The sequence below is a fragment of the Trichosurus vulpecula genome, chromosome 2 (genome assembly GCF_011100635.1).
Source record: "Trichosurus vulpecula isolate mTriVul1 chromosome 2, mTriVul1.pri, whole genome shotgun sequence".
NCBI lineage: Eukaryota > Metazoa > Chordata > Mammalia > Diprotodontia > Phalangeridae > Trichosurus > Trichosurus vulpecula.
The window spans coordinates 125,977,073-126,004,905 of record NC_050574.1 but is presented as its reverse complement, the minus strand read 5'-3'; the positions used below and the strand labels follow the sequence as shown (position 1 = coordinate 126,004,905).

The following is a 27,833-nucleotide window of genomic DNA, read 5'->3' as shown; positions in this document are numbered from 1 at the left end:
ACTCTTTGTATTCCCAATGCTCAGCACAGTGCCTGGTGCATAGTAGGTGCTTAATAAAAGTGATTGATTGATTCTTTATAAACCGCTTTTCCAGTATGGAATCATTGCTGAAATGGTAGCCATGATGATGGGGATGATGATGTCACTGATGGGCTTGATGGCGATGATGATGATGATGATGATGGTGATGATGCTGAAAGTGATTTTGTTTCCTGTCAGTGGCATGCCTTCCTCCTTTCTCTTTCTATTCCACTGCCTCGCATCCTCTTCAGCCCATCTCAGATGCTGCTGCCCGTAGAAAACCTTGTCTGCTCTCCTGTGTATAACAATCATCACTTTTAAATATTACCTTGGACTAAGGGTTATATACAGAAGGTGGTTAATGTTTGCTGAATTTAATCGAGTAGCATTAATTTTGCACCATGCTAATACACTTAGCATAAATTACTGATTATACTTATTTGCGTGTCTTGCCTCTTTACTATAGACAAAGCTCCATGAAGGCAGTGTTTTGGTTCAATGTAAATGTTATTTCTCCCTCAGCACTCAGCTCAGGGCCATGAAAACAGTAAGTAGTTAATAACTAACAATAGCAATAAAAAATAATAAGACCTCACATTAGTATAGTGCCTTTTAGGGTAGCTGGGTAGCTCAGTGGATCGAGCACCGGGGCCAGAATCAGAACGACCTGAGTTCAAATTCTGCATCAGACACTTCCTAGCTCTGTGAGCCTGGGCAAGTCACTTAACCTTGTTTGCCTCAGTTTCCTCATCTGTCAAATGAGCTGGAAAAAACAAATGGCAAACCACTGCAGTATTTCTGCCAAGAAAACCCCAAACGTGGTTGCAGAGAGCTGGACAGGGCTGGAACAACAGAACAACGTCAACAAGACAGTGAAACAAATATTTTTCATTTGATCCCCACACCATCCCTGGGGAGTAAAAGCTCTTACTATGCTCATTTTACAGATAGTGAAACTGAGGCAGACTGAGGTGAATGACTTGCCCTGGATCATACACCTGGTAAGTGTCTGAGTCTGGTTGAGGATGCAGGTTTTCCTACCTCCAGGTCTTTTAATTGAACTAATTACAGATGGATAATTATTCAGAAGCTCATTATATCATGTGTAATATTTTGTTTTACATATACATACATACACATATACATATATATGGATATATCTATTTTTTAGGCAATTAGGGTTGAGTGACTTGCCCAGGGTCACACAGCTAGTAAGTGTCTGAGGCCAGATTTAAACTCAGGTCCTCCTGACTCAAGAGACAGTGCTCTATCCACTGTGCCACCCAGCTGCCCTGTATGTATATCATCTGGTGCCTCCCCTCATTTTCCCATAGACTATAAACCCTTTAGGAGCAAAATTCATGGGGCCTTCTTTTGTCTTCCCAACAACACTAGGCTGGACACACAGGAGACATTTATTGAATATTAGTGGTTGGACTGATGTGCACAGAATGTGGGCAGAAGACCAGAGAGAAGTCGTTGGCCGCTCCACACCCTCCTCAGTCCATGGACTTGGGTGTCAGGCCAGGCCTTTAGCCCAGTTGCCTAAGGCCAGGCCAGAGAGCAAGTCCCCCAACCTGTCAGTGGGAAACCCCAGGCCTGAATGATCTCCCTGTGGGGAGAGCTCCACGTGGTTTAGAAAGCTCAGAGGGACCTGGGCTTTGACTTTTGGGGCCCACTCATGGATGGAGTGTTGAGACTCTGCAAACTGCCCCCACAGCTTTGCAACCCAGAAGTTGGCACTGGTAACTATTGTCAATCCTTTCACATTATTTGAACCCCAATAATATCCAAAGCATTTAAACTGCTTTTGCTCTTTTCTAAAAATGCCCCTTTCCTGCCTCAGAAACTCCAAAGATCAGATAAGATCCACAAATGGTACCTTGTCTGTGGTGACAGTTTGCAACCAGAACAGTGGGATCCTTATATTCTAGAGACATTTGCATCTTGTGATTGTAATCTCTAAGTGACCCTACATTGTCAATTGTCTTGTTTACCTAAGAACTTCCTTTCTTTGATATGGAGATCATAAACTGCAGTTGAAAATTTTTACTTAAACCTTGTCTTTCTTGTTCCAGTCAATCAAAAGTTTCCTTCTGATTCCATGATAATGTTCTGCTAGCTTAAAGGGAATAAACTATATGAATTTATATCATCTAGTCTGTTTGCCTACTTTAACCAAACTTTCAGGTTGACATTATGTATTGTGATTTGCATCAGACAAGGTCTGTCTGTTGATGTTTGTAATTTCTGTTTCTATTTGCCTCGAAGTTCAGGGGGCTGATCTTTTCCCCCTGAACTAAGTGAATGACATTTGTATGTTTTATTAAACTGATATTATTAACCCTTTAAAGTTACTTTCCTTAGTAAAGCAGATCAAAGAACCTGTGTTGGCAGCTTTCTGTGTGCTGGTTGTTGGTGGATCTTACACCGCACAGCAGCTGCTAGCATGATTGTTATTACAGGCATCTCCATGAAAAGGTCTGGGTCCTGACCTGGCTTGGTCTGAGGTTTTGTTCCAAACCTTTCAGTCTTGTTTTCTTCCCCAGTGGTGGCTTTCCTTAGGCCTGGGGCTTTAATCACCAGCACTTGTTGGTCCCCTTGGTGGGGAAGGAGGGAGAGTTTGAAAAGTGCTTCGTTGAGCCTCTGAAGGAAACTTGCCCAAGGTATTAGAGTCTTTCAGACCTCATTTAATGTATCTTCTTCCCTCTGGATAAGACAGAAGTCAGAGAAGTCCTGTAAGCCTCAGAGAAATAGAATCCTGGGAATCCTCAACTCTGCATCAGAAGATTCAGATTCACAACCTGGTTCTGTCATGTCATGTTAAACAAATCCTAACCAGTTCCAACATAAGTTGCCTTGCTTATTAAATGAGGGTTGGGTGTTTCATCCTGCTTAGAGTTATTTTAAATGGAGCATCTCTTTCTCTTGGTTTTGTTGGTGACATATAGAAATGCTGGTGATTTGTGTGGATTTACTTTATATCCTGCTACTTTGCTAAAATTATTAATTTTTTCAATTAACTTTTTGAGTCTTTGGGATTTTCCAAGCGCATCATCGTATCATCTGCAAAAGGGAGAATTTTATTACCTCATTCCTTACTTTGATTCCTTTTATTTCTTTTTCTTTTCTTGCTGTTGCTAGGATTTCTAGTATAATATTGAATAATGGTGACAGTGGGCATCCTTGCTTCCCATCTGATCTTACTGAGAAGGCTTCTACCTTATCCCCATTGGAAACGACGCTTGCTAATGGTTTTAGTGAAATGCTTTTTATCAATTTAAGAAAAATCCATTTATACCTCTACTTTCAAGTGTTTTTTTTTATAGAAATGAATGTTGTATTCCCCAATTGATAACTAGTCAAAGGATATGAATAGGCAGTTTTTAAGAGGAAGAAATTAAAGATATCTATAGTCATATGAAAAAATGCTCTAAACCACTATTGATTAGAGAAATACAAATCAAAGCAACTTTTAGGTACCACATCTCTACTGTCAGATTGGCTAACATGACAAAAAACAGGAAAATGACAAATGCTGGAGAAGATGTGGGAAAATAGGAACAGTGTTACTTTGTTGGTGGAGTTGGGAAATGATCAAGACATTCTGGAGAGCAATTTGGAACTATGCCCAAAGAACTATAAAAATGTGCAAACCGTTTGACCCAGCAATACCACTTCTAGGGCTGTATCCCAAAGAGGTCACACAAGTGGGAAAGGAACCCATATGTACAAAAATATTTATAGCAGTTATTTTTGCGTTGGCAACAAATTGGAAATCAAGGGGTGCCCATGAATTGGGGAATGGCTAAACAAATTGTGGAATATGAATGTGATGGAATACTATTGTGCTATAAGAAATGAGGAGCAGACAGACTTCATAATAACCTCGAAAAACTTACATGAGCTGATGCTGAGTGAGGGGAGCAGAACCAGGAGAACATTATACACAATTATAGACACACAGCATCTGTCATGACTAACTTTGATAGACTTGGCCCTTCTCAGCAATGCAAGGTTCTAAGACAGCTCCAAAAGACTAATGATGGAAAAAGTCATCCACATCCAGAGAAAGAATTATGGAGTCTGAATGCAGATTGAGGCAAACTATTGGCTCTCTCTCTCTCTCTCTCTCTCTCTCTCTCTCTCTCTCTCTCTCTCTCTCCCTTTCTCTCTGTCTCTCTCTGTCTCTCTCTTTTCTTTTTTGGTTTTGTTTCTTCTTTCTCATGGTTCATTCCATTGGTTATAATTCTTCTTTACACCTTGACTATTGTGAAAATAAGTTTAATGTGAAGGTGTATGTAGAACCTGTATTAGATTACATGCCATCGTGGGGGGAGGAGGGAAGAGAGAGAGGAAGAGAAAATTTGGAACTCAAAAACTTGTGGAACTGAGTGTTGTAAACTAAAAATGAAAATTTAAAAAAAAGAAATCAAAGTTGTACTTTACGAAAAGCCTTTTCTGCATCTATTGATACAATCATTTGACTTTTAGCCTTTTATTATTGATAAAATCAATTATGTTAGTAGTTTTCCTTATTATATATCATCCTTGAATTCCTGGTATAAGTCACAACTAATATATATTCTTTGTAATATATTGTTGTAGTATTTTAGCTGGTATGTTATTTAGGATTTTTCATTAATGAAATTGTTTCAGAATTTTCTTTCTCTATATTTACTCTTCCTGGTTTAGGTATCATTATCATATTTGTTTCATTAAAGGAGTTTGGTAGCATCCCTTCTTTTCTACTATTCCAAATAATTTATTCAACATTGGAATTAGTTGATCTTTCAATGTTTGATAGAATTCACATTTAAATCTATCTGGTCTTTGTGCTTTATTCTTAGGCAGCTCATTTATGGCTTGTTCAATATCTTTTTCCTAAAATCAGTCTACTTAGATATTCTCTTTCCTTTTCTGCTAATCTAGGCAACTTATATTTTTGTAAATTTCTTCTATTTTAATTAAATTGTTAAATTTATTGGCACATAATTTGGCAAAATAACATTTTATAATTATTTTTATTTCATCTTTGCTAGCAGTATATTCAACCTTTTCATTTTTAATAATTGTGATTTGGTTTTCTCTCTTTTTTATAAATATCAAATTAACCAATGGTTTATCTATTTTATTTTTTTTTCATAAAAGCAACTCCTAATTTTATTTGTTAACTCAATGGGTTTTTTATGCTTAATTTTATTAATCTAATGTTATTTTTTTAGGATAAAAATTTTAGAGTTTAATTGGGAACTTTTAGTTTGTTCCTTTTCTAGTTTTTTAATTGCATATCCAATGCATTAATCTGTTCTTTCCTTATTTTATTAACATAAGTATTTAGGGGTATACAATTTCTTCTGAAAACTACTTTTGCTTTTTTTGTTTTGATATGTTGTCTCATTATGGTCATTCACTTGGAAATAAGACCTTTATCAGAGACACTGGATGCAAAAATTGTTTCCCAGCTTTCTGCTTTCTTTCTATTCTTAGTTGTATTGGCTTTGTAACCCGTTTTTAACTTAATCAAGATTATCCATTTGTATTTCACAATGTTCTCTATCTTTTGTTTGGCCATAAGTTCTTCCATTCTCTGTTGATCTGACAGGTAAACTATTCCTTGCTCTCCTAATTTGTTGATAGTATCACTCTGTATGTTGAGATTTTGTACCCATTTTGACCTTATCTTCATATACAGTGTAAGATGTTAGTCTATGCTTAGTTTCTGCCACACTATTTTCCAGGTTTCTCAGCAATTTTTGTCACCTAGTGACTTCATATCCCAGAGGCTGGAGTCTTTGGGCTTATCAAATGGTAGATTACTGTAGTCATTGACTACGGTGTCTTATGTACCTAACCTATTCCACTGATCCACCATTCTATTTCTTAGCGACTACCAAGTAGTTTTGATGACTGATGCTTTATGATATAGTTTTAGATCTATAAAGTCCTGTACCAGGAGGGCCTGGGATGGATGCTTGCTTGCTCCACCACCATGGGGCACAGGATCTCCTGCTGGTTGCTGAGGTGGCGCTACTTGCTGGCTTGCTGGGATGCCTACTCTCCTGGACTGCACTCCCCTTTTACCCGAGTGAGATGGATCTTTCTTGCAGATCCTCCAAGTTTCCTGGGCTAAAAGACTACTCCACCCCATCTTACCACTGATTCCCTGTTCTAAGATTTTTCCTGGAGTGCTAGTTTCTGTCTTTTTCAGAGGTCAATAAGGGAGAGTGACAGCTATTTACTGCTTACTCCATCATCTTGGCTCCTGGAAGTAGATAGTCTACTAGTTTTATTTCCAAAGATGATTAGGGAAAAGGGAAAAGGAACTGAGATGTTCTAAAATGTTCATGGCAGCTCTCCTTGTGGTGGCAAAGAACTGGAAATTGCAGTTTGGACATCAATTGGGGAATGGCTGAACAAGTTGTGGTGTATGAATGTGGTGGAATACTACTGTGCCATAAGAAATGATGAGCTCGATGACCTTAGGAAAAAAACATGGATAGACTTGCTCAAAATAATGAAGAGGAAAGTGAGCAGAACTGAGAGACCGTTATAAAGTAACAGCAATATTATTTTATGAAAAACTTTGGATGAATAAGTCATTTTGACTATTATAAATACTCAAATGAACTAGAAAGGACATATAAAGGAAGATACTATTTGTATCCAGAGAAAGAACTGATAAATAGAAATATATATAGAATGATTTTACATAATACATTTTACATAGTGTGTATATATTTGTGTCTAATGGCTGCCATCTCTGGGGCACACTGGGGGGAGAGAAGGTAAAAAAGGGCAGAAAAGAAATTCTTGTGGTAACTTTATTACATATTTAAAAGAAATAGCAAGTGGTATGTATGTAATCTATCAGTAATTTCATGTGCAACAATCTTTTTATTATGTGATATTATACTCCATAAATAAAAAATTTAATAAATAAAAGAAACAGGGGTTGGGGATTGCTTCAGAGTGAGAGTAAAGTTAGCCATCTAATTAAATTAGCCATCTAATGCTCTGTGACTCTCTAGTCTACATTGTCCAGTTGGGAGATATCTTCTGGCCATAAATGATCAATATATTTGCTGATAGATTTGCCTTGTAAAGGCACAAAAGTGAACACTCTGGTTCTATTAACTCTTCTTCTTGTCCCTAGATTCTTTTCAGAGACAGTCAAAGAAAATCTTGGTAGTAAGATTAGGTCTTTGCATCCTAACCTCCAAACAAGATCTGGAGAATTATTGAGATTTGGAGGAATGGGAATTGGGGCCCGAAAATGGGTCTGTGGACATAGACTCTTATGCAACTATTTCATAGAAGTTCTGAGGGATTTTCTGTCACCTAATCGGATAGGTATCTGGAACCAAACATCCCCAGTGAGCATTGTAGCAGACAATTAAAAAAACAGCTAATCTTAGCTTGTAACATTCTGATGACTTTTGTTGAATGCCTGGCTAAGTATGGGGACTCAGATCCCTGGTCCCTGAGGACAAGGTTACTTGAAGCTACAAAATTTTTTGGAATTCCCATCACTTCCTTGGTTGTGAGCTTATATTCCCCAAACCCATTTTGGGAAGTGCCCAACAATCTCCACTAGTTTTCCTATATTATGAATATTTAATATGACCTGTTAGTAGAGCAGAGAGAAATTTAAAGTGCCAAAATTTAGATGCTCAGAGATATTTGAAAGCCCTTCCACATTGTTCTCATAGACCCCTCATATATTGTACAAAATTGCCAGACTTTTCCCCCTCTATTCAAGAGGAGAGAAGGAGATGGATGTGAGAGATGTCAGAAAGGTAGACTGGACAGCAGGTGGCCATGGAGGACTAGAGATGGGGAGGTGGGAAAAAAGAGAATAAGGCATTGAGAATGGCACCTAGGCTGGAGCCTGGTGCTGTCATGGACACTAATAGAGACAGTTTCCACCTTTGCTGACAAGCATGAATGCCTTTTACGAGAGATCCTTTTATTCAAATGTTTCTCCATCTTTCGTGGGCCTGGAACATAATGGACTTGAAGTGGATAAGATCCCCTACAATCCTATGATTCTGTATTGCCAGTATTAGCAAAGATGCCTAGGAGGGGGGCAATGACCCGGAGATCAGAGACAATTCTTTATCTAAACTTTTAACCTCTAATAATATTAAAGCAAAAGGTCCTATGAGCAAAGGGGGCTAAATGAATGTTTCTTGAATTGATGGTTGAATTAAATTGAAGTGAATTTAAATATCAGTGGGTAGTGATATGGAGGCCGCAGCGGCAGAGACCAAAGTAGACTTACCTGAGCTAGAAACACCAGAAAGGGCAAGGATGAGCTGTATGAGGCATAAAGGTGGAGTGGGGCTGTTGTAAGAAGCTGGCTGGTGATTTCACTTCATTGTCCAGATCATGGCTGACAGGAGCCCAAGCAGGGAGAGGCTAAGAACAAGCAAAGATGTTGTCAGTGAAGAGCAGGATAACAGAACCTGAAAACTGTTCCCACTGACCCCTTAACCCAGGAATCAGGACTGTTGTCTCAGAGACTGGGCAACCACACATTAAAGGGCACAGATACTGGGGTCCAGTTTGTGTCCATCCCACAACATCTCGCCTCACTCATACAGGTCTCCCGGGTCAGGCTAGTCCCCATAGCCCATATTCATTTCAACCTCCACAGCTCAGGTCACACTATGTTTTCTAACCTGTAATGTCCTCCCTGCTCTTTTCTACTTATTCAAATATTTCAATCTCTAACTCAATGGGCCACCTGCTCACTGAAGTCTTGTTACATCAGCTTCTTGTTCATTGACCTTCTATCTCTGCATTTCACTTCAGGATCTCAGCAGCTCACATGGATTCAATGATTTCCTCTATGCAGAGACCTCTCAGCTTCCCTGATCCAGCCCTAACCTCTCTCCTGACCTCTAGTACCTGTTGGAGCCTCTGATCTGGATGTCCCATAGACATTAAACATAGCATGTCCAGAACTGAACTCACTGTCTTTCTCCCTAAACATTCCCAATTTCCTACCTTCTATATTACTGTTTAGGACACCATCAGGCCCCAATCTCGGTGTCATTCTCAACTCCTTATTCTCTCTTTCCCCGATTCCCCATCTCTAGTCCTCCATGGCCAAGTCCTGCCCAGTCGACCTTTCTTTTTTTTCCCCTTTATTTTTTTAATATTTAATTTAATATATTTAGTTTTCAGAATTGACTTTCACAAGAGATTGAATTACAAATTTTCTCCCCATTTCTACCCTCCTGCTCATTCCAAGATGGCATATATTCTGGTTGCCCCGTTCCCCAGTCAGCCCTCCCATCTGTCACCCCATTCCCATCCCCCTTTCCCTTCTTCTCTTGTAGGGCAAGATAAATTTCTGTACCCCATTGCCTGTGTATCTTATTTCCTAGTTGCATGCAAAAACTTTTTTTTGTTGTTTTTGAATGTCTCTTTTTAAAACTTTGAGTTGCAAATTCTCTTCCCTCTTCCCTCCCCACCCACCCTCCTTAAGAAGGCAAGCAATTCAACATAGGCCACATGTATATCATTATGTAAAACCCTTCCACAATACTCATGTTGTGAAAGATTAACTATGGTTTGCTCCTTCCTAACCTATCCCCCTTTACTGAATTTTCTCCCTTGACCCTGTCCGTTTTCGAAAGTGTTTGTTTTTGATTACCTCCTCCCCCTGTCTGCCCTCCCTTCTATCGTCCCCTCTTTTTTATCTTATTCCTCCTTCTTTCCTGTGGGGTAAGATACCCAATTGAGTGTGCATGGTATTCCCTCCTCAGGTCAAATCCGATGAGAGCAAGATTTACTCATTCCTCCTCACCTGCCTCCTCTTCCCTTCCTAGAGAACAGCTTTTTCTTGCCACTTTTATGCGAGATAATTTACCCTGTTCTATCTCTCCCTTTCTCCTTTCTCCCTCTCTCAATATATTCCTCTCTTATCCCTTAATTTGATTTTATTTGTTTAGATATCATCCCTTCATATTCAACTCACCCTGTGTCCTCTGTCTATACATATATATATACATATATATATATACACCTACATATATCCATACATAGACACACACACATGTATATATATATATAAATACACACACACCTATATATATATATATGTATATATATATATATATATATATATTCATATTACTTTCAGCTACCCTAATACTGAGGTCTCATGAATCATACACATTATCTTTCCATGTAGGAATGTAAACAAAACAGTTCAACTTTAGTAAGTCCCTTATGATTTCTCATTCTTGTTTACCTTTTCATGCTTTTCTTGATTCTTGTGTTTGAAAGTCAAATTTTCTATTGAGCTCTGGTCTTTTCACTGAGAAAGCTTGAACATCCTCTATTTTATTGAAAATCCATACTTTGCCTTGGAGCATGATACTCAGTTTTGCTGGGTAGGTGATTCTTGGTTTTAATCCTAGCTCCATTGATCTCTGGAATATCTTATTCCAAGCCCTTCGGTCCCTTAATGTGGAAGCTGCTAGATCCTGTATTATCCTGATTGTTTTTCCACAATACTCAAATTGTTTCTTTCTGGCTGCTTGCAGTATTTTCTCCTTGACCTGGGAGCTCTGGAATTTGGTGACAATGCTCCTAGGAGTTTTCTTTCTGGAATCTTTTTGAGGAAGTGATCTGTGGATTCTTTCAATTTCTATTTTACCCTCTGGCTCTAGAATATCAGGGCACTTCTCCTTGATAATTTCTTGAAAGATGATATCTAGGCTCTTTTTTTGATCATGGCTTTCAGGTAGTCCAATAATTTTTAAATTATCTCTCCTGGATCTATTTTCCAGGTCAGTGGTTTTTCCAATGAGATATTTCACATTGTCTTCCATTTTTTCATTCCTTTGGTTCTGTTTTATAATATCTTGATTTCTCATCAAGTCACTAGCTTCCACTTGCTCCAGTCTAATTTTTAAGGTAGTATTTTCTTCAGTGGTCTTTTGGACCTCCTTTTCCATTTGGCTAATTCTGCCTTTCAAGGCATTCTTTTCTTCTTTGGCTTTTTGGAGCTCTTTTGCCATTTGACTATTTTTAAGGTGTTGTTTTCTTCAATATTTTTTTCAGTATTTTTTTTTGGGTCTCCTTTAGCAAGTCATTGACTTGTTTTTCATGGTTTTCTTGCCTCATTCTCATTTCTTGTCCCAATTTTTCCTCTACTTCTCTAATTTGTTTTTCCAACTCCTGTTTGAGGTCTTCCATGGCCTGAGACCAGTTCATGTTTTTCTTGGAGGTTTTTGATGTAGGCTCTTTGACTTTGTTGACTTCTGGCTGTATGTTTTGGTCTTTTTTGTCACCAAAGAAAGATTCCAAAGTCTGAGACTGAATCTGAGTGCGTTTTCGCTGCCTGGCCATGTTCCCAGCCAACTTGCTTGACCTTTGAGTTTTTTGTCGGGGTATGAGTGCTTGTAGAGCAAAGAGTACTTTGTTCCAAGCTTGAGGGGATGTGCCGTTGATTTCAGAACTATTTCTATACAGCCAGCTCTGCCACACCAGCGCTCCTCCTTCCCCAAGAGCCACCAACCCAGACCTGACACAAAACTTAAGCAGGCTCTACACTCCTGCTCTGAACCGCCACTTAATTCCTCCCAACAGGTGGGCCTGGGGCCAGATGTAACTGAAGCTGTAGTTCTGTAGTTGCACCATCCCCCGCTGCCCCTGAGGTGGTGGCCAAACCGTGAACTCTGTCCCCTGCAGCTTTTCCCACTAACCTTCTCTGTTGTCTTTGGTGTTTGTGGGTTGAGAAGTCTGGTAACTGCCACAGCTTACTGATTCAGGGCTCTAGGGCCTGTACCACCTGGCTCCTGGTCTGGTTGGTCCTGCCACCGCCCACACTGAGCTCCACTCCCCTCTGCTCTGTGCACGATAGACCTCATCCAGCGACCATCCAGGCTGTCCTGGGCTGGATCCCTGCTTCCCTCTGCTATTTTGTGGGTTCTGCAGTTCTCGAATTTGTTCAGAACCATTTTTTATAGGTTTTTGGAGGGACGTGGTGGGGAGCTCATGCAAGTCCCTGCCTTCCAGCCACCATCTTGGCTCCACCCCCTCCCAGTCTACCTTTTTAACATCTCTCATATCTGTCTACTCCTCTCCTCTGATACTTCCACTATATTCATGCAGAACTTTTTAACCTGGTTAGTGTCCCTGCCTCCAGCTCTTCTACTCTCCATCATTTGACATTCAGCTGTCAAAAAGATCTCCCTACAGTTCAGGTGTGACCATGGTAACACCCAATTCAGTAACACATAGTGGCTCCTTATCACATCTAGGACAAATCAAAATCCCTCTCGTGTTGAAAGCCCTTCAGAACCCGACCCTTTCTTACCTCTTTAGTCTTCTTACACCTGCCTCCCCCTGAGGATTCTGCCACCTAGCGACACTGGCTTTTTTGCTGTTCCTCAAATAATATACTCTACCTCCCTACTTGCAGCTTTTTCAAGGGCTGTCTCCCATACTTCAATTCTCTCTCTTCCTCTCTATGTCCTGGCTCCTCTGGCTTCCTTCAGACCCAGCTTCAATCTCACCTTCTGCCAGAAGCCTTCTTTCTTCACAATGCTAGTATCTTCTGTTCTAATATTATCTTCAATTTATCCTTCATATATCTTGTTTTGCATAAAGGTTTGTGTGGTGTCCCTCATTAGACTGTGAGCTCCTTGAGAGTAGGGACTGAATTTGGCTTTTCATGGTAATCCCCATGTTTAATAGTACAGTGCCAGGCACACAGTAGGTATTTAATAAGTGCTTTTTGACTTGGTTTGACTTCTACCCTTGTTAGCTGTATCACCAAGCAGAGTATATGGGCTCTGAGGGTATGGACTGTGTTTCCTGCTCCTGCTCCTCTGCACTGAGTAACCGGGAACAGATCTAAGACCTTACAGGCCCCTGCGTATAGATGACAGATGATCAATGAATATGGAATACATTTCCCTTTTCTATGGGCAACAGGGTTGGCCAAAGGCTTTTCTAGAAATGCTGGAGTTGGGCCTTCTCTAAGTCTCTAGCTGGTTCTTTGGCAGCTGGGCTCCTAAGGGTTTTAATTTCATTTTATTCAGAAATATTAATTAACCAGAGGATGGGAGTTAAGAGCCTAAACACATCTGTAGAGAGTAAGATATGTTAGATGTCTTGTGATTGTTTGAATGGGAATATAATGGAGATTCCATATGTCACAGCTATGTATGGCATCTCGATATGAATTAACTGTGTGCTGTGGCATAATGTTTATTATCTACGCTTAGATATAGGAAAGAAAATTTAAGCATATCCTTTACTGATCACAATGGAATAAAAATGACAATTAATGATTCCTTTGAAAAAGAATTGACCCCAGGACTCCTGGATCCAAGATTAGTCTTCTGTCCAGTGTGCTAGGCTGCCTGTCAAGCTTCTTCTTCCAATGCAGCCTGCTTCTTAGACATGGTGGTCAGAAGGCGCTGATTAACAACTGACTTCCCCATTGGTAAGTTGTCAATGGATATTAACAGGCAACTTGTTAGATCAATCAAAAGAATTTATAGTCAATTGAAAAAATGCTCTATATCACTGTTGATTAGAGAACAACCTTGAGATATCATTTTACACCTACCAGATTGGCTAAAATAATTGAAGGGGAAAGTGACAAATGTTGGAGGGCATTTGAAAAAATTGGGGCACTAATTCATTGTTGATAGAGTTGTGAACTGATCCCAACCATTTTGGAGGCCAATCTGGAATTATGCCCAACATGTTATTAAACAGATTATACCCTTTGACCCAGCAATACCACTATTAGGTTAGATTCCCAGGATAATTAGGGAAAAAGGAAAAGAAACTATGTGTGCTAAAATATTTATAGCCACTCTCTTTGTTATAGCAAAGAACTGGAAATTTCAGGAACGTCCATCAACTGGGGAATGGCCGCACAAGTTGTGGTATATCATGGTGAAGGAATACTACTGTGCCACAAGAAATGGTGAGTTTGATGATCTTAGAAAAACATGGATCGACTTAAAACAAAATCATTGTATACAGTAACAGCAATATTGTTTTAAGAATAAGTTGAGGGAATAAGTTATTTTGACTATTATAAATATCCGAGTGAACTACAGAGAACTTATGAAACATGCGCATTCAGAGAAAGAACTGACAAACTGGGGTAGGTATAGAAAGATTTTACATATATACACATATTTGTGTCTAATGGTGGCCATCTTTAGGGTGGGGAGGGGGAGGGAAGAAAAAAAGGAAAAAAGCAATTTCTGTGATAACTATATTATATATTTAAAAGATATAGCAAGTGGTACATAACAGATTCACAGTTTCATGTGCAATCATTTTTTATTATGCTAAGTTAGGGAAATGCTTGTTTTATTCCATAAATTAAAAATTAAATAAACCAAAAATAAAAAAAAAAACCTGACCCTTGTACATCCAAGTTTCAGAGACCGTGTTACAGCCCAGAGAAGAGTGTCCACCACGAAAATGAATAAAAATCCTTTGGAACAAAGCCTCTTCCAATAAAAGAACTACCCCAGCCACCCTCAGAGGTTAAACAAGGGCCTCCTTCTGAGGGATTTGTGACTCACCTTGCTTTCTACTGAATAACAATCATCTGAGCACATTCTCAGTAAGAAAGTAGGAGAGAATTCATCCTACCAAGAAGAGAAAGATCTGTTCCCTTTCCAGCTGTTGTCTAAATATTTTGGAGATACCCTGTTTGCCAGAACTAAAGCCAGGAGACAGGCAGTGCCCTGAGCTTGGCATAACAACAGTCCTTTGCTCTCTGGATGATCTCACCCTCTGGCAAAGTGTACTGCACCACGTGTTCACTATCTCTATTTCCCAGAGACCTGAGAGCAAACATCCATCACATCTCTGACATGTTCACAATCCCTATTCCTTGTGACGTACTCCTGTTCCCATCACAGAACTCTGGTTCTGTACCCCATAATCATGCCCCTGCAAGACTTGGGACAACATTGTTCCAACAGGACCTGTGGGCACAGTAACTCAAGACCTAAAACTGATTATGTCATAGTCTGGCCCATTTATGTATATTAGGATGTCCTGTACCCCAACATGTTAAGGCCCCCCTCTGGGGGTGAGGGTTCCTTGCATGCAAATCACCTTCCTCACTCTGAAATAAATGATAGTGCTACTTTGTACTGAAACAGTCACTTCTAGCCTGCTCTATTCAGCTCAGTCCATTGTCAGGTTAGAGAATGATCCTGTCTGGACTGCATTCTAAACTCTGGTGACATTATTCATCTTGCTTTTACTGTAAGAAGCTAGGAAAAGCCCTTACCATATTGTTCTTTATGGGAATGGTTCTTGGTGATCCTGCCAAAAGGCTTTCATTTAGGCTCAGGCTAAAAGCCTCTCTTTCCTTCAAAAGCACCAGACATAGTCTTTTCTCCTCTCTTGCTTTACCCAAGTCTCCGACAAACATACGGCTCTATTTGCCAAAGCTAAACCTTTGAATTGTCATCTTTGTCACTCAAAATCAGCTCCTGCATCTGAGCTGGTGTGTTATATGGAGATTTTCAGAAGTGGCCTCTCTGCCAGCTTATTTACAAACTAGTCATGCTTTTCCCAACTCTTTCTATTTCTTGGATTCATCTTGAGGGGCAGCAGGGTATGGCTGGAAGAGCAGCCTAAGGAGACCTGGGATGGAGTCTCTCAGTGAAGGCTGGAGGATGCCTTGTTGAGGATGTTGGAAAGGGAATTTCTGTGGAGGGCTGGGTCGGACCAGATGCCCTTTGAGATCCTTCCCACTGCTGATCCCATGATTGTCAAGGGGTCAACATAACTGAATGAACACCATACTTGGAGTCCAGAGTTTGAGGTGTGACTCTGGCAAAGCTGTGTGACCTTGGATGAGACCCTTCCTTCTCTGAATCTTAACATTCTCACCTGTTAAATGAAGATAATACTATGAAGCAATTTGTTCTAGTAGAAATAAACTGGCTTTGGAGCCAGAAGATCTGGGTTCAAATCCTGCCCCTGAGGCTTACTGCCTGTGGGACCATTAGAAGTCCCTTTACTCTCCATGGGACTTAACTCATATCTCTACAAACTGAGAGGGCTGGACCAGAGGTCCTCTGAGCCCCCTTTCAGTTATAGATCTAGGCATTGAAGCAGCTTGGTGCAGAGCCTGCTGGGCTTGGAGCCAGAAAGACCCAAGTTCAAATGGGTATTGCTCCCTTATGAGCTGTGGGACCCAGACAGGGTCAGCATCTCCCTGCTGCTGCCTTCTTATCTGCAAAATGGAGACAACCAGACCTTCAGTCCCAACTGATAGGGTTGTTATGGGCACCACAGGAAATAAAGAATAAATTATGGGCCCCAAAACAAAACAAGTAGGTAAATTAAATTAAAATGTCTATCTTCAAAGAAGAAATATGAGAAGAAACCTCCTTCCTCTGACCCTCTCTCTCTCTCTCTCTCTCTCTCTCTCTCTCTCTCTCTCTCTCTGACACACACACACACACACACACACACACACACACACACACAAACATTGTTTCATATCTCTGAGTCTATGGATATAGAACATTGCATAGAAAGTTAGTTTTCTCAGAGGTTATTTTGTTTTCTACCCTTCTTCCTCTTCCTCTTTCTCCTTTTAAAATTCTTTGTTAGAAGGTCACACAGAGAGGAAATCTAGGCTGTGTTGAACCCAAGCATCAGTAAGAACTTACTTAAAATAGGTCTGTAACAATACCTTGGGGCCCACTCATACTCCTCACACCCTCACTCCTAGGATTCTAGGGGTCATCCTGAGAGTGGCTCTTACCCAACACTGGGCCACAAGCCTCTATCTATGTCCTTCCACCTTAACAATCAGCCACCTGACTCAGGGCTTTAATAAGGTATCAAACTTCTTAGCAAGCGCAGAAAAAGCCTTTGACAAAGTACAACACCCATTCCTATTAAAAACACTAGAAAGCACAGGAATAAGTGGAACCTTCCTTAAAATTATAAATAGCATCTACCTAAAACCATCAACAAGCATTATTTGTAATGGGGATAAGCTAGATGCATTCCCAATAAGATCAGGGGTGAAACAAGGATGTCCATTATCACCCCTATTATTCAATTTGGTACTAGAAACATTAGCTGTAGCAATAAGAGAAGAAAAAGAAATTGAAGGAATTAGAATAGGAAAAGAAGAAACTAAATTATCACTTTTTGCAGATGATATGATGATTTACTTAGAGAATCCTAGAGAATCAAGCAAAAAACTACTTGAAATAATAAACAACTTTAGCAAAGTTGCAGGATATAAAATAAACCCACATAAATCCTCAGCATTCCTATACATTACTGACAAAGCCCAACAGCAAGAGATAGAAAGAGAAATTCCATTCAAATTTACTGTAGACACTATAAAATATTTGGAAGTCTATTTGCCAAGACAAACCCAGGGCCTATATGAACATAACTATGACACACTTTTCACGTGAATAAAATCAGATCTAAATAAATGGAAAAATATCAGTTGCTCATGGTTAGGCTGAGCTAATATAATAAAAATGACAATTTTACCTAAATTAATCTATCTATTCAGTGCCATACCAATCGAACTACCAAAAAATTATTTTACTGAGCTGGACAAAATAATAACAAAATTAATCTGGAAAAACAAGAGGTCTAGAATATCTAGAGTATTAATGAAAAGAAATGCTAGAGAAGGTGGCCTAGCGATACCAGATATTGAACTGTACTACAGAGCAGCAGTCATCAAAACTGCCTGGTACTGGTTAAGAAACAGGGGTGTGGATCAGTGGAATAGGATAGGTACACAAGTAGGAGAAATCAACAAGTTTAGCAATCTACTCTTTGATAAACCCAAAGAGGCCAGCTTCTGGGCTAATAATTCACTATTTCACAAAAACTGTTGGGAAAATTGGAAAATGGTAGGGCAGAAACTGGGAATAGACCAATATCTTACACCATATACCAAAATAAAGTCAAAATGGGTTCATGATTTAGGAGTAAAGGCCGATACTATAAGTAATTTGGGAGAGCAAAGAATAGTCTATTTATCAGATTTATGGGAAAGAAAAGAATTCATGACCCAACAAGAAATAGAGAGCATTACAAAATGCAAAATGGATAATTTTGATTATGTCAAATTGAAATGTTTTTGTACAAAAAAAGCCAATGCAACAAGAATTAGGAGGGAAGCAGAAAATTGGGAGAAAATCTTTGCAACTAGTATCTCTGATAAAGGCCTCATTTCTAAAATATACATGGAACTGAGCCAAATATATAGGAATACGAGCCATTCCCCAATTGAGAAATGGTCAAAGGATATGAACAGGCAGTTTTCAGAGGAAGAGATTAAAGCTATCTATAGGCATATGAAAAAATGCTCTGGATCACTACTGATTAGAGAAATGCAAATCAAAACAACTCTTAGATACCACATCTCTCCTGTCAGATTGGCTAAAATAACAAAACAGGAAAATGTAAATGCTGGAAAGGATGTGGGGAGATTGGAACATTGTTACATTGCTGGTGGAGTTGTGAGCTGATCCAGCCATTTTGGAGAGCAATTTGGAACTATGCTCAAAGGGCTATAAAAATGTTCATACCCTTTGACCCAGCATTACCACTTCTAGGGTTGTATCCCAAAGAAATCACACAAGCAGGAAAAGGACCCATATGTACAAGAATATTTATAGTGGCTCTTTTTGTGGTAGCCAAGAATTGGAAATCAAAGGGATGCCCATCAATTGGGGAATGGCTGAACAAGCTGTGGTATATGAAGGTGATGGAATACTATTGTGCCATAAGAAATGGGGATGATACGGACTTCGTAACAACCTGGAAAAACCTACACGACATAATGCTGAGTGAGCGGAGCAGAGCCAGGAGAACATTGTACACAACCACAGATATATGGATTCCGTGAGGACCAACCCTGACATACTTCGCTCTTCTCAGCAACGTAAGGTGCAAGGACAACTCCAGGGGACTCACCATGGAGAATGCTATCTTCATCCAGAAAAAGAACTGTGAAGTTTGAATACAGATTGAGGCGCACTACATGCTCACCTTTTTTGCTTCTCTTTTGTTTTTGTTTTTGGTTTTTTTTTTTGTTTGTTTGTTTTTGGTTATGTCTCTTCTTTCTCATGATTCATTCCATTGGTCATAATTTTTCTCCACAACTTGACTAGTGTATAAATTAATTCAATGCAAAGTTATACATGGTAGTTATATGAGATTCCAGGCTGTCTTGGGGAGGGAGCGGGGAGGGAGGGGAGAAAATCTGGAACTCAAAATTATGTAGAACCATGTGTGGTAAACTAAAAATAAATAAATAAATTTTAAAAAAAGAAAAAAAAATCTTCTTAGGAAGAACCCAGTCCAGATCATTTCCCTGGGCATAATTTGCCACAAATGCACCTGGCATCCAGGAAGGGAAAGAATGGGCAGCAACCCAAGGGACACGGGGGGTGGGACCCAAGTGTAGGAGACAGACCTAGCCAAGGCCACTCCCCACTGCAGGCCCTTCATGTTCTTTCTCTCAGATGTTTTTTTCATATCCATGGAGTCCAAAGCTCTTTCAGCTGAGGCATAGACTTAGTTTAGGGATGGCAGAAACTTCTTCCCTTTGGCTCCCTCAGTGTCTCAGCTCAGAAGACTGAGCATCAAGTCTGAGTAACAGCCAGAAGACAAGTAGAGCTGGGTCATACACTTCATGGAGGAAAGAGAAGGGTAAGAAGACTAGAGTTCAGGAGAAAGAACAGGGCTGTGAATCATGTTCATAGAAATGGCAAATGAATCCACGGGAATCAAGATCACTAAGTGAGAGAGTACAGAAGGAGAAGAGAAGAGTACTTGGGAAAAAGTCGGGGGGGGGCACCTCACTTAGTGAGTGAGACTTCAATGAAGATCCTGGAAAGGAGCCTGAGAAGGAGCATCCATACAGGAGAACCAGGAGGGATCAATGTCATTAAACCCTAGAGAGAGAGAGAGAGTCAAGGAGGAGAGGTGATCAACAGTGTCAATTGCATCTCAAGTCAAGAAGAATAAAAAGTGAGAAAAGGCGCATTAGATTTTACAATCAGTCAGTCATAGGCATAGACTTCTCAAAAAATATTCAGAGAGGTTTAGCAGAGCCAGACCTTAAACTATATTCTAAGGCAGTAATTATCAAAACTCTCTGGTACTGACTAAGAAATGTAAAGGAATCTCATCGGATTTGACCTGAGGAGAGAATAACATACACATTCAATTGGGTATCTTACCCCACAGGAAAGAAGGAAGAAGGAGATAAAAAATGGGGGGACCATAGAAGGGAGGGCAGATAGGGGGAGGAGGTAATCAAAAGCAAACTCTATCTAAAAGGGACACAGTCAAGGGAGAAAAAATGAATAAAGTGGTATAGGATACGAAGAAGCAAAATATAGTTAGTCTTTCACAACATGAGTATTGCGGAAGGGTTTTACATAATGATACATATGTGGCCTATGTTGAATTGCTTGCCTTCTTAGGGAGGGTGGGTGGGAAGGGAAGAGAGGAGAGAATTTGGAACTCAAAGTTTTAAAAGCAGATGTTCAAAACAAAGTTTTTGCATGCAACTAGGAAATAAGATATACAGGCAATGGGGCATAGAAATCTATCTTGCCCTGTAAGAAAGTAAGGGAAATGGGGATAAGGGGAAGTGGGGTGACAGGTGGGAGGGCTGACTGGGGAACAGGGCAATCAGAATATATGCCATCTTGGAGTGGGGGGAGGATAGAAATGGGAGAAAATTTGTAATTCAAACTCTTGTGAAAATCAATGCTGAAAACTAAAAATATTAAATAATTTTTAAAAAATTTGAAAAAAAAGAAATGCAAAGAAAGTTCAGTGGAACAGAGTAGACATACAATTTATGGCCACAAATGAAAATAATAACCTAGTGTTTGACAAATGTAAAGACTTAAGTTTTGGGGATAACAATTCATTATTTGGTAAAATTAGGAAAGTTGGAAAACAGTCTGGCAAGCATTAGGCATAGACCAATATCTTACTTTTACCAAGATAAGGTCAAAATGGATACATGACCTATATGTGAAGGGAAATATTATAAGAAAATTTGAAGAACATGGATTATCATTTAGGTGAATAATTTATAAACAAACCAGAGATAGACAACATTATGTAAATTGAATAATTTTGATTCCATTAAATTAAAAAGGTTTTGTAAAAATAAAAAAAAAGGTAGCCAAGATCAGAAGGAAAGCAGGAAACCAGGAGAAAAAAAGTTTATAGGCACTTCCTCAGAAAAATATCTCATATTTCACTTATATCAAGAACTTTGTCAAATGTGTAACAATACAAGTCATTCCTCAACTGATAAATGGTCAAAGGATATGAACTGGTATTTTTCTATTGATGAAATCAAAACGATTTATAGTCATATGAAAAATACTTTAAATCATTATTGATTAGAGAAATGCAGATTGGCTATAAATCAGAGAGAAATCAGATTGGCTAAAATGATAGAAGGGGAAAGTGACAAATGTTGGAGGAGATGTGGAAAAATTGGGACCTTAATTCATTGTTAGTGGATCTGTAAGCTGATCCAACCATTTTTGTAGAGAGATCTGGCATTATGCCCAAAGAGTTATTACACTGACTGTACCCTTTGACCCAGCAATAATACCACATTAGGTCTTTCCCAAGATGATTAGGGAAAAAGGAAAAGAACCTACATGTTCTTAAATATGTACAGCAGCTCTCTCTGTGGTGGCAAAAACCTGAAATTGTGGGGATGCCTGTCCATTGGGGAATAGCTAAACACATTGTGATATATGTTCATGATGGAATATTAGTCTCCTAGAAGAAATGATGAGCTTAATGACTTTAGAAAAGCATAGAGAGACCTCCATGAAATAATGAAATGTGAAATGAGCAGAACCAAGAGAACACTGTATACAGTAACAGCAGTATGATTTTAAGAACACCGGAGTGACCAAGTCATTCTGACATCTATAAATACCCAAATTAACCACAAAGATTCTATGAATAAAGATGTTGCTTGCATCCAGAAAAAAAGAACTGACATATATATGTGCATATATATACACACATGTGCTTTTATATATATGTATATACATATATGTCCATTTATGTGTATTATATATGTATATATATGTATGTATATATATACATATATATATATAAAATATACACACACTCAAATTTGTGTCTAATATTAGCCATCTTGAAGTTTGGTGGGGAGGGGTGTGGGGAGGGAAAAAAAAAGAAATTTACATGATAATTTTGTTCCATGTTTGAAAGGAATAGCAAGACATACATAATGCATCTGTGATTTCATATGCAACTCTCTCTTTTTCATCCCATGTTGTTATGGAAATCTTTGTGTTATTTCTTCAGTTTAGAATAAAATAAATTTTTAAAAACTCACAGAATGATAGACGTGATTTCTAGACCAATGAAATATTGAATCTAGCAGTTATCCCACCCTAGAAAGTCACCATTATGTCCCTGATATGCGCAGCAGCTAAATATGGCAATTCTACCTACTTCTCTGCAAAACTTATGAATCAGCCTCATGAATATAGTTCCTTATTTCTGTTATAAAATAAGTTATGTAAACCTGTCAAATGGTCACTAATCACTGAGGGATTAGTTGACCTAATTTAATGGTAACTTGCTAGCCTTGCTATTAAGTCATTTTGTTTCTGAAGTAATAAGCCTCAGAAATGATTTTTTTAGATATAAATTCAATAAGTTCATCCTCCAGTTAGGTGTCAAAATGACTTTCTTATAGTTCAGGAGTGACCATGCCAAACACAAGTTCCATGAAATACTGTGGCTCCCTGTCACTTCTAGGATCAAATGAAAAACCCTCTAGTGTTGAAAGCCCTTCAGAACCCGACCCTCTCCCACCTTTCTAGTCTTCTTACACCTTCTTCCCCACATGTATTCTGCCACCCAGTACCACTGGCTTCCTTGCTGTTCCTCTAACAATACACTCGACCTCCCAACTCAGAGCATTTTCACTGGCTGTTAGACATACTTGGAATTCTCCCTCTTCATCTCTAGGTCCTCACTTCCTTGAGATCTCAGTTAAAACCTCACCTTTGCAGGAAGCCTTTCCTCATCAACTTAATTCTAGAATCTTCCATCATAAAATTATTTCTAATTAATCCTTCATTCATCTTGTTTTGCATAGTGGTTTGTGAGTTCCTTGAGAGCAGAGACTCATGGTAACCCCTGTGCTTATCACAGTGCCTGGCACATAGTAGGTGCTTAACAAATGGTTCTTGACTTGGCTTGCTTTCTACCCTTCCTATAAGTATCACCGAGCAGGGCAGATGTGCTTTGAGGGTATGGATTGAATCTCCTCCTTCTGCTCCTCTACACTGAGTGACTGAGCAGAGATCCAAGTCCTCACATGCCCAGTAAATGCATGATAACTGATTGATGACTGTGGAATACAGGTCCTTTTTCTATGGGCAACACAGTTGGCTAAGGCTTTTCTAGGAATGCTGGGTAGGGGCTTCTCTAAGTCCCAAACCAAGGCCTTGGTATCTGGGGGTGCTAGTGGTTTAGGCTTCATTTTTCTGAGTCATCTAACAAATATTTGGAAGTTAATATATATATATATATATATATATATATATATGTGTGTGTGTGCATAAATGTACACACGTGTATTTATATATATGTGTATACATATGTGTACTATATATATATATATATATGTATATATATATATATATATAAATTCAAATTTGTGCCTAATGTTAGCCATCTTGAAGTTTGGTGGGGAGGGGTCTGGGGAGAGGAAAAAAAAGAAATATAAAAGTTAATAGCTTGAATAGATCGATAGAATGTGAGATATGTTATATCTCTTGTGATTACTCAAATGAGAATATAATGGGGGTTCCATGTGTCACAGCTAGGAAAGGCATCTTTACAGAAATTAAATTGGGCATAAGATTCTACACTTAAATACAGGAAAATTAAAATTTTAAGTATACGCATGGAATAAAAATGACACTTAATGAGTCCTTTGAAGAAAAAATTCAAACTTTAAAAAAATAAAGTAATTTAATTCAAAAGAACTGTTGGGTCAAACGACAAATCATGAAAGGAATAGAATTTATTCAAAGAAAATGACAAAAATGAGACAATAAACTTTTGGGAGGCTGCAAAATCAGTCCTTAGAGGAAAATAAATTAGAAGGTATTGGAGTTTTTTTTAACAGAGATCTGTGGGGATAAAATTCATGCAACCTACAAAAAGAGAAACTGAGGCAGAGCTTTGCACCAATGGCACTTTATTAAAGGGTGCATGGTCCCCTCTAATGAAGTGGACCTCAAATCTTCCTTGCAATCTGAGCTGCCCGCTCTTCCTGGGCCCTATTTTTATAGGGTTTGATATGTAAACATTCAAAAACAGCTATACCAGAAACAGAATAACTTCATATAATTGACACATGATGCATAACTTCATATGATTGACATATTATGCATAAACTCAAATGAGCAAAACAATGTATCAGCAGAGTCACGAATTGGGCAAACCAAGGAATATCTCCACTGAGTACATGGTCATAACATGGTCATAAGATGGGCACCTGCTGATGTTGGACAAGAAAGAATGGTCAGGAAGTAAATAATAATTTTGGGGGACTTTCTATATAGTTGGGTCATTTTTGCCACACTGGGCTTGGTCACCATGACAAGGAGAAACAAGGGGGGAAGTCCTCCAGCCAGCTTCCCATGATTATGCAAGTGATACTACCATCTGCAGCTCATAGCTCTGGGGCCAAATATACAGAATTTATAATCACATCACATTGATTGATACTGATTGGAATAGAGTAGGGGGTCTACAATGAATCAACTTCTTCAGAGCAAAGCTAATTTACCACTATCAAAAACGAAAAAGAAATTTTATAACAAATGAAGAGAAAAAAAAGAATTTAGTAGAAATTATTTTGCCCGACTGTATACCAACAAAATAAACAGTAAATCAAATGGATAAATGCTTAGGTTACAATGTAAAAAATAAAGAATTTCAATTAGTTAATATCAGAAAATTAAATCAAAGAAATTATAAATTAAATCTAGAGAAAATAAAGGAAGTGAATTTTGTCAGATTCAAAGAAAAAGAAACATGGCATAATTGGCCTTTGGGTAGTATCGGCCAGGACCCTCACTCTTACACTTAAAAACCCTTAAGATATAGAAATTCACAATTTGTGGTTTCATACATAATCCTTCTTTTCCCTCCTGTTCTCCTTTATAGATAAAATGCTCATTTTTGCTTGCATTTGTCAAGTACAAAAATATAAAACAAATTATTAATATTTAAACATAAATTAACCAAAGGTAGGAAGCTATGTAAGGACCAATTTTGATTCAGTAGAAGGAAAATCTTTCACCAAGCCTATTTCTATGCATCCTTTTCATATGGTTGTAACCTTTGTTCTCAAAGGCCATTCCAAATCTTACAAGTTCTACCATGTGTGAAAGGTTTATACTTCAAGCCTAGAAACGGTCTGAGATGATTACCTGAGGACCAGACTAAGTGCAGAGAAGATTCTCGCCAGTGGTTTGGCCATTGAGGGATAACTTTTTGGCCAAGGCAATGCAAGAAACCCAGGCAAATGCAAAATGTACCTTCTCTCTGTGGAGCCCCCTGCACAGCCTCTGCAACGTGGCAGAAAAGGAAGCAAAAAGTACTACACGTTCAACAGTTATTGGACTGCCTGTAAAATTTAACTTGACTGTCGGTATTCTCACAGTAATACTCTGGTCCAATAGCCAATGTGGGGATATACAACTGGAGAAACTGAACCTTGTAAATCCTGAATAAAACTGAAAGAAAGAAACAAGTTGAAGGTAAAAGAAAAGAGAGATCAGAGGTTCCCATTGAAAAAGCAAGCAAAGAACCAGTAGAGTAGATTTTATTTTATTGTGGACCCAAAGGCAACAAGAAATATAATATCATGAGTTATTTTGTGTGGTTGTGCAAATGATTTCTTTCATAAAGAGAGAGGTACGTCACCTCCTAGAGTTTTTGGCTCTAGTATCTAAGCTCTTTTGGAGCACAGACTAGCCAGGCAGATAATTCTAGCCCACTAATGTTTTATTTTTATTTCTATGTATTTGTACTTTATTTATTATTATTATTTTCTTATGATTCTATTTTCTATTTTATTTCTACTTTTTAACTCACTTTATCCTACTACCAAGATTAAAGTAAAGTCTTTGAGGTTCAGGAGTATCATTTTTCTCTTTATACCTTTTGCCCTAAAGCGATTACCTAACATGTTGTAGATGCACAACAGAAGGTTATTGATTACCCAAACGTCTGTGTCCCAAGGCACTATCTGACTGGACAGTAGGATTAGGAAGAAGGGAGGGAAGAAGTGAGTATTTATTAAGCACCGGCTACATATCAGGCACTGTGTTTATGTGCATTCCAATTAGTATCTCATTTGATCCTTGCAACTAAACAACATCCTGGAAAGTAAAGCGCTATTATTATTATCACACAGCCACTCAGTGTCTGAGGTCAGACTTGAATTTGGGCAATCCCAACTACGGGCCCAGCACTCCCTCCCCTGCAACATATGGCTGCCTCCATGGAAGGAAAACCAAGGAGGAAGGAACCAACCCTCTATTAACCATTATGTGCCAGTTGGGGCAGCTAGATGGTAAAGTGGATAGAGTGCTGGGACTGGATTCAGGAGGACTCATCTTGAGTTCAAATCTGGTCTGAGATATTTAATAGCTGTGTGTCACTTAATCATATTTGCCTCAGTTTCCATATCTGTAAAATGAGCTGGAGAAGGAAATGGCAAACCACTCTAGTTTCTTTGTCAAGAGAACCCCAAATGGGGTCATGAAGAGCTGGACTCAACTGAGGTACAATAACATCATTTCCCCCTAGGATGCAGGGCCTTTTCATGTACCAATCACTGGCTATTTAAGGAAAGTGAGGCACAGAGAAGAGAAAGTAGTTCTCCAAGGTCACACAGCTCATAAGTAGCACAATCAGGACATGATCCCAGGAGTCTTGGATCCAAGACTAGGCCTCTGTCCAGTGTGCCAGGCTGCCTCCCAAGCTACCTCTTACAATTCAACCTGCCTCTTCCAGGGGTGGGGAACCTGTGGCCTTGAGGCCACATGGGGTCTTCTAGGTCCTCAAGTATGGCCCCTTGGCTGAATCCAAACTTCACAGAACAAATCCCCTTAATAAAAGAATTTTTTCTATAAAACTTGGACTCAGTAAAAAGGCCCTCCCCAAGGACCTAGAAGGACACATGTGGCCTCGAGTGCACAGGTTCCCCACCAGATTAGATGTTATGGTCAGAGGGGATGATTAACAACTGACCCAGCTGTACTTTCCAAGTTTGTGAGACAGGGCTACAGCCCAAAGAAGAGTGACCACCATGAAAATGAACACTAGTCCTTTCCAAAGGGCTCTCCCAGCCCTCCCAGAGGTTAAACAGGCACCTCCTTTTGAGGGCTCTGTGACTCACCTTGGTTTCTGCTGAATGATAAACAGTCTTCTAGGCTCCTTCTCAGTCAGAAAGGAGGAGAGAATTCATCCCACCAGGAAGAGAAACATCTGTTCTCTGGAGTCAGAGGACCTGTGTTTAAATCCTGCCTCTGAAGCTTTCTACCTGTGGGAACTTTGGAGGTCCCTATGTCCTCAATGGGCCTTCATTTTCACATCTACAAATGGAGAGAGCCTGACCTGGTGTCCTCTGGGGTCCCTTTCAGTTACTGATCTTGGCAGTTAAGCAGCTCGCTGCAAAGTGGGCTGGGCTTTGAGTC

The 27,833-nt window shown here is 39.1% G+C and overlaps 1 long non-coding RNA gene across 1 annotated transcript; it reads right to left on the bottom strand.

The window, feature by feature from the left end:
- Window positions 1–13: 13 nt before the first annotated feature.
- Window positions 14–27,833, bottom strand: LOC118835702. The gene is made up of 4 exons (XR_005009518.1): window positions 27,536–27,833; window positions 8,306–8,442; window positions 2,517–2,730; window positions 14–316 (listed from the first exon to the last, which is right to left on the bottom strand). It is a non-coding gene; the product is annotated as an uncharacterized LOC118835702 (long non-coding RNA).